The sequence below is a fragment of the Macaca nemestrina genome, chromosome 8 (assembly GCF_043159975.1).
Source record: "Macaca nemestrina isolate mMacNem1 chromosome 8, mMacNem.hap1, whole genome shotgun sequence".
NCBI lineage: Eukaryota > Metazoa > Chordata > Mammalia > Primates > Cercopithecidae > Macaca > Macaca nemestrina.
Window position 1 is genome coordinate 44,035,774 of NC_092132.1, and position 8,291 is coordinate 44,044,064.

Below are 8,291 nucleotides of genomic sequence, written 5' to 3' on the forward strand. Positions count from 1 at the left end.
GTGGGAAGGGAAGGTGACTTTCCCAAAAGAATGCTCCCCCAAGAAAGGTGAAGGGGACCGGCTAGGTTTCTGCCCTATTCCATCCTCCCACCCGGGTGAAGCTCTAGAGGCTCAGATGGACAGGACTTACAATTTCCTAAGCCAGGCTCAGGATAACTTGGAGAAGAGGACTCTCCTATAGTCCTTTTCCATCTGGTTGTCCCCCTTTCTATTCTTCCCATGGTTGTCCTATCTTGAGTTAGTCCTGCTGCACCATTCATAGAAAATGTAGCTCTCTGTCTGCTTCCAGATTGACCATGAGATCCTCAAGGACAGAGAAGAGTCTTAGCCATGTTGGTATCTCCAGTATGTTGAACTGAAGATTTGGGAAATGAAATGAAAATGGTTAAGGATTCAAAGAGTCTCACCCTCATGATTTGGCAGCCCAGAGTGTCTCTGCAAGTGTCCAGGCTGCCACCTTTCTTTGGGCCAACTAGGCACACAGAAGAAACCAACAGCAGTCAGCCTGTAGTAACTAAGTCCCACTCTCCATATCCTGGGCCATGTTAAATTCAAATAAACAAACAGTAAGGATCTTTTAAATTCTCCATTAATCATTCATTCCTCTGACTCAAGCACTACCAAGTGTTTGGGGTTCTCTCTTCCCATAATGAAAACGAACTTATGGGACCAGCTTTCAGGCAGGTGGGACAGAGCCAAGCAAGCAGGGCTCCAGTCCTGGTAAAGAAGGGATGGAGGAAGGTGAAGAAAGGAATGCTGAAGACAAATGTGTTATCCACTCGGTTTTGCCCTATTTTTAGCATCTGAACTGTACATAGTGATTACTTCATGTTTCTAGTTAGTTTCTCCCATAGGTTCATATTTCGCACGTGGGGCTTGATGTCCCAAAGCCTTTCATTGGGTTCACCTTTCCGATATGCACTGACAATTGCTCACTGCTTGGCTGAGACAGAATTCTCATCTTCCTGCATCGTTTATCCACACTTGGCCCTAAGAGAGAATGAAAAAAAAAAAAAAAGTCTATTCACTCTCCCCTTCCAGACTAGTTACCATGCCTAGTCTGGTTCTGATTAATGAAAGCTAGATGTTGGGATGTTGGCAAGCGTACCCTTGGGGGTCAAAGAGCTCAGCAACTGTTTGGAGGGGAGGACAGGTCACACCATGAAGGGTGAACCTGATGGGAAAGGGGCAAATGAAAGGGGCTGTCAGGAGTAAGGAAGCCACTAAACTATGGGAAGGGACCTGACAAGGGAGAGGGGAGAAGGTGAGGGAACCTGTCCCTCCTTCCAAGAAAGGAGATGAGCTGAATGTCACCATTTCCTTAGGAGATGAGACTTACAACTTCATGGCTCAGTTTGTTTGGATGTTGCCTTCTGTTTTATAAGTAGTTCAAACCAGGACACTGGCTATCAACAAAATCTTATAGGTTATTATTACCCTATTTTTAGACTTGAAAAGACACAGTACATTTTTTATCAGAAATGATGGCCAGGCAGCTGCAAATTGGTTTAAAGTGTGTGGGGAAGTGGCTGATCTCCTCAGATCTAAGTCCCAGGACGAGGCAGGTGGGAACATATGAGCAGGGCCTCAGGAAATCAATAGTCAGGCAAGAGGTAGAATGAGATGGGCACTTTCAAGGAAAACAGGCCAAATTCAAAAAGTTCTATTTTCTAAATCTCCAACTCATGCAAGGACAGTCAGAAAAAATATGCATGACTACTGTCGTCATTTATGTCTTGATTCACATGACAGCTCATATTTATACTTTTTTTTTTTTGAGATGGAGTCTCACTCTGTTGCCTAGGCTGGAGGGTAGTGGTATGATCTTGGCTCACCACAACCTTTGCCTCTCGGGTTCAAGCAATTCTCTTGCCTCACCCTCCCAAGTAGCTGGGACTACAGGCTCACACCACCATACCTGGCTAATTTTTGTATTTTTAGTAAAGACAGAGTTTCACTATGTTGGCCAGGCTGGTCTCATACTCCTGACCTCATGATCCACCCGCCTCAGCCTCCCAAAGTGCTGGGATTACAGGCATGAGCCACAGCACCTGGAATGATACCTGGTAACTTTTTGTTTGAGCATCATTTCTTGTCTTTAAGTCCTTTTGAACAGAGACTTTTCTATGATGTAGGGTATGCTTTTCTCACCAGGGCACTGAAACATAGACACAAAGCAATAGGCCAAGATCAGGTCCTTCAAGGCATGGCTTGGAGGACAGTATGGGGATGGAGACACTGAGAAGCCAGGGCTTAGCCCAGACCAGGGATATGAACTGGTTCTGAAAGCCAGAGCAGGTAAAAGATCACCCTCTAGGGAGTCAAGTAATGACTGCAGGTTGGAGGGGCCTAAAGGACCCTTAGTCTTGAGAGAATCCTCCACTAGCTGCCTACACTGAGGATTCTCGGAGCTCTGCAGATGGCCCCCTGGGACCGTTGGCTCTGCATGAGGATGGACCTCATGGAGCAGAAGAGTCTCTCTCCCATAATGGGCAGGCCCACTGGGCCTAGGTTGAGACCAGGCTAATAGCTTCCTTACCTCTGATCTTGGTCCTCTAGAGGTTACTACTTTTATGGTAAGAAAAATCAGGAAGATTACTCAAAAGAAAAGTCTATCTACTGAAAAAGTGTTTCTCCTGAAGGCTCAGAGTAAAGCTGGTCTGAGCAACCCTTCTTGGAGCTAGAGGCCAGTGGAGGCCCCAGACCTGTCTTCTCTACCAGCCTTATGGGGTCTCCAAGAGGGAGAAAGGAGGCAGAGGGAAGATGACAGAAAGTCAAGCGCAAAAGGCAGGACCACAAAGATGCCAGGGCTCCTCGTAACCTACTGGCTCTTCACCCAATAATTTTCATCCTGATCACTGTGACCTATCAAAGTCATTGACCTGGCCCATATAAAACCATCCTGTCCTCAGAGACAGAATGGAGAGGGGGCCTTAAAGTGCCACAGCCGGAGAGGTGATCTGAGCAGCGGGACTCAGTCTCAGGTGTGCATTTGTTATCTCTCTGAACCCTTCATACCTGCTGAGTGCCAGGCTTTTGCTAGCTGTTTTATAAAGATTCTAATATGGCATCTTCACAGCAATCTTTGCAGGATATGTATCATTATTCTTATTTCATAGAAGGAGAGACTCAAAAAGACTAAGGAATTTGCCCAAGGTCAGATGGGCTAGGATGTCAACTCCAAAGCCCATTCTCTCCCATCTGCACTGCATTTCTGAGGGTGTCTGAGCAGAAAGGAGCAGAAACTTTTAAGCAGTATTTCCTGCTTAAGCCAAAAATAGCTTCCAACTTTCTTTGTCATCCAAGAACATCATTATGAATGCCCTCCATTGAGATATGTGTTATAATTCAGCTTCACTTCTTGAAGTATATAGGATCATTCTCCGCTATACCAAATGTCCCCCAAACAGCTGTGCACTTTTTGGCAGTTTTCCTTTCGGTACTGCTTGCTCTAGTCAGTGTTTCTCAGCAGCTTCCAGTCTTTTCAGTATTTTCATGCATAGCTGTTGCCAGCAGGCCTGAAGACAGTTCTGCCTTATCTATGAGAAGTTTATGAAAGCTTTTAACTGCTCAAAGACTTTTTCTCTGACTTCAGTGTTCACCATTAACCTCTGAAGGGCTGGAGTCACCAAATACCCAATTTCAACATCACTGAGGTACGTTCTCTCAACAGCTTATCTATGAAACTGTGTATTATTTAAACTCTCAATTTTAGATTTGTAGAGAAGTCACAAAGATAATGCAGGGAGGTCCCCTATACTCTTCATCCAGCTTCTCCTAATGTTAGCATCTTACCTGTCCATGGTCTGTTTGTCAAAACTAAAAGACCAACAATGGTTGTATATGTACATTTAATACGCAATAGGATACAAAATGTACATTATGTAATTTCTGATTTTCTAGGTAATCTCATTTGGATGCAATTGTCTAGGAATCCAGTTTCCTCTTGATGTCTCAGGTGATGAAGCTCTTTGTGAAAAAATGCTCTACTTCCCCCTTCCGCAGTGAGAAGTTTACAGCTGTGGCAAATCCAAACATTTGGTCTTTTACTTCTTTGTTTTAGAGTTGAATCAAGAGAAGAATGAAATGTACTTACAACAAAATAGTAGCAAAGTACATATATAATTTCACAATTACTGGTTTGATTGGTGTATCAAGTCTTCAGACTTGTACCCACGGGTAAATTCTATTTACCTAATTATAGAAGAACAAATGAGTCAGTTGCTGCTGCATTAATTTCACTTGACCCAGTGGATAAAATCCATTCTGTAATTTCCTTCTCCCTTAGATTTCAGAAAACCTGAACACAGTCATTGGCAAGTGTGTTTGTTTCTAAAAAAACCATTAGGGAGGGGGACCACTAACTTATCAGCTCTCTATTTAGCACGTGTATAACAGCCAGATAATACAAACAAAGAAAAGAAGGTGAAGAACAGAAGGAGTGAGGGGGAGAAGGAAAAATGTGTTTTCATGAAAAGACATGAAGGAAACTTAAATGCATATTACTAAGGGAAAGAAGACAATGTGAGAAGGCTATATACTGTACAATTTCAGTTGTGTAACAGTCTGGAAAAGGCCAAACTGGAGAGAATGAAAAGATCAGTGGTTGCTAAAGGTTAGGAGAGGGAGGGATGAATAGGCAGAGCACAGAGGATTTTTAGGGCAGTAAAAATACTTTTTATGATACTGTAATGGTAGATACATGCCATAGTACATTTGCCCAAACCCATAGATTGCCCATCAACAGTAAGCCCTAATGTAAACTAGGGGCTCTGGGTGGTAATGACATGCCAATGCAGGTTCATCGATTGCAACAAATGTACCACTTTGTGGGGAAGGTTGACATTGGGAGATGCGGACCATGTGTGGCGGCGGGGGTAGGCGGAGTATCTCTGTACCTTCTGCTCAATTTTTCTATGAACCTAAGCTGGTCAAAATATAAAGCCAAATAAAAAAATTAAGAGGTATTTTAAAGTTGTTGAGACAGAAAAAACAATCAGTTAAATGAACTTGTGAGATATTTAGGCAACAGACAATGAGATTGTATGAAAACCAGGAGACTTCGGCATATTAGGGCAGGTCTCTGGGAACAAAGTTTGAGAGAGAGAGAGAGAGAGAGAGATTTGGCAAGGCCACAGGAACAGCACCTATAAGGAAGTTAGGGGATCAGGATGGGGCAGAGAGAGGCTTGAAATGTGATCCTGTTACAGTGGAGCCTCAGCCCATCCAAAGGGCAGCTCTGGAGCTGGCATGATCCTTCAGAATTGTCCCAAACTGACATGGGGGAGCTGGAACTCGTACCTCTGTATCAACCAGTCCTTAGGTGCAGGCTATTCTTGCAACAGGGGCATACGTTTAGTCAAGTCAGCTTCCTCCATATAAGGATAATTCCTAGAGATAGACTTAGCCCTGAGCTGTCAGTCACCAACAATGCTGGCAGCCAGAGCAACGAGTTCCTTGGTCCTGCAGCGGGGATCTGAATAGCATGCCAGAGGATCTAGTGTACAGGGTATCCTCAAGTCCAAGAGAAGAGAATGTTTCAGGAAAGGAACAGCCAGCCATATGGAATATTTCTGAAAGGCTGGGTTAAAGGAGGATACAGATGTGGCAGATGTAGGTCATCATTATCTTAACCAGATACATTTTAGTGGAACTGGAAGGATGCAAATCCAACTAGAAAGACTGAGAAGAGAAGGAAGGATGAGGAAATGAAGACAACAATACAGACAATTCTCTTGAGATTTTTGAGGTCAGTCAAGAAGAGCAGAGAGATTGGGTGTTAAATGGAGAAAGGCATGGTGCTAAGGGTAGTTTGTTATTTGCTTTAAGTTGGAAGATACTGGAACGTGTTTGCTGACAAACAAAATGACATGAATGATGGAGGAAATTGAGATGCAAGATAGGGAGGGGAGAGTTTCAGGAGTCATGTCCTTGAGAAGGTGAGAAGGAATAGGATGCAGGGTACAGTTGGAGGGGCTGACCTTGGACGGGGCAGGGATACATCATATACAGTAGTAACAGTGTTGGCCTCCGGAAGGTACTAGGTATACACATATAACTAGTGTGTGTGTGTGTATATATATATATATATATATATATATATATAGAGAGAGAGAGAGAGAGAGAGAGAGCATGAAGCAGATGTGTGTACAGAGGAGAAATGGGACAGGCTTCTGATGGCTTTGCAAGTCCAGGCCCTCCCTGAGGTCTGCCTGGAGAATCTCTTCTATGCCATCAAACACCCCTTTGTCTTTACTATAAACATTTCTTTCTTGCTAAATTTAACTCTACTGAGATACTGATTTTTGCAACCAGAATCTTATCTATGATACAGTGCACTGCCTGATTGACATGCAATTAGCTTCAGGCCAGATACCCGAGAAGACACCCTTGATATGAGCCAGCTTCATCAGAGAGAGCTACCCTGCCGCGTGACTCAGTCCCTTTCCTAGAACTGTACCATGGATCTCATACAACACTGATCTGTCCAGTGCCAGTCCACTAGTGGAAGACTGGATGCAAGAAAATGTAAAATCTAAGGAACAATTACGATAAAGCCAATCTATTTTTCAATAAATAATATCTAGCCTTCAAATAGATTCTGTGAAGACTAGGTAGAAATATAAAGTAAAACAGAACACTGATTTTAATGCCCATTATTATAGCATTGTAAAAAAAATGCATTTGGTTGGGAGGCTGAGGCGGGCAGATCATGAAGTCGGGGGATCGAGACCATCCTGGGCAACATGGTGAAACTCCGTCTCTCCTAAAAATACAAAAATTAGCTGTGTGTGGTGGCATGTGCCTGTAATCCCAGCTACTCAGGAGGCTGAGGCAGGAAAATCGCTTGAACCAGGGAGTCGGAGGTTTCAGTGAGCCAAGATTGCGCCACTGCACTCCAGCCTGGTGACAGTGAGACTCTGTCTCAAAAAAAAAAAAAAAAAAAAAAAAAAGCATTTGGACTGAGTTTGGTGGTGTGCACCTGTAGTCCCAGCTACTCAGTAGATTCAGCTACTCAGGAGGCTGAATCAGGAGGGGTGCTTGAGCCTAGGTGTTCTGGGCTATAGAGAGCTATGTCTGTCTAGTGTCTGCATTAAGTATGGCATCAATATGGCAACCTCCCAGGATCAAGGGACCACCAGATTGTCTAAGGAGGGGTGAACCAGTCCAGGTTGGAAATAGAGCAGGTCAAAACTCCCATGCTGAGCAGTCATGCAATCACACCTTGGAGTGAATAACCACTGCACTCCAGCCTGGGCAACACAGTGGGAGCCCATCTTTAAAAAAAAAAAAAAAAAAAAAAAAAAAAAAAAAAAAAAAAAACCAAAACACATTTGGGAATAACATGGGAAAAATTCATCAAAATGGTAATAATAATAATGGGTTAGGTTAATGGGACCACGTATGTTTCCCCCTAATTTTCTCTATTTTAATTCTAAAATGTGGCTATATTATGTAGACAATTTAATGCAACTCTTCTTCCTGAAGCTCACACCCAAGCAGCTGGGGTGGTTTCCGGGATGTCCCCAAGTTATCACAGATTTTAGGTACAAAAGGAAGAAAATACTCAAGAACTGCGGCCAAAGAAGGCCATCAGAGGAAGTAGTTGTTAAAATCAAAAGGGACACCTACCTTCTGGCCAGTGACACCAATTATAGTCCCACAATAAAGCCCAAGATGAGAACTGGGTGACCGCTTGAGCATGATCAGATTTTTCAGCCTGTTCCCATTGCAGGAACACTGCCATGAAATCTCTGAAATGGAAGAAAAGGCTGGGCACACGTGGCCGGCTCCTGTGGCAGGCCTGCCCCTTCCTGGTCCTCTTTTGTGCCTGTTCTCTCGGCACCTGGACCTCCCTCAGCATTGCTCTTCCCGAAAGTGCCAAGGGTTTTATTAGGAACCACACTGAGCACTGACCCTGAACTTCATCTTTGCTAAATACTTTCAAATGACCTTAATGAGGATCCCCCTCAACCTCCCAGGGAGGCCAGTTTAAAGGTTGTCCTGAGACTCTTCTTTCACAGTGAGTAACAACAGGTCATTAAACAGCTTACTCAGAGACCCACTGGGGCAACTGGAGCAGGAACTCTGTGTTACTCTGGGCTCAATACTTTTCTTAGCTCACCGAGCCCAGCCAAGGCTTCAGGCGAGTGAGAACTGAAAAGAATAAACAGTGATGAGGGAAGGAGGACTCGTCACCCAAGCTCTGCCCTGCGTGAGCAGCCATGCTTCTGTGCACCTGCTCACTCCCTGACCTTTCTGCTGTTACAGACAAACTAATGGAGCCCTAT

At 44.0% G+C, this 8,291-nt stretch overlaps 1 long non-coding RNA gene across 2 annotated transcripts in view; it reads right to left on the reverse strand.

The window, feature by feature from the left end:
- LOC139355794 (uncharacterized) overlaps positions 1–7,966 on the reverse strand; it is a 32,193-nt gene extending 24,227 nt beyond the window's left edge. The window contains exons 1-2 of one of the 2 annotated variants that reach the window (XR_011606845.1): positions 7,633–7,966; positions 908–990 (exon numbers count right to left, since the gene is read on the reverse strand). This is a non-coding gene — a long non-coding RNA (uncharacterized lncRNA). The remainder of the gene's footprint in view (positions 1–907; positions 991–7,632) is intronic. The other variant, XR_011606844.1, reaches the window with a different exon arrangement.
- Positions 7,967–8,291: the final 325 nt, after the last annotated feature.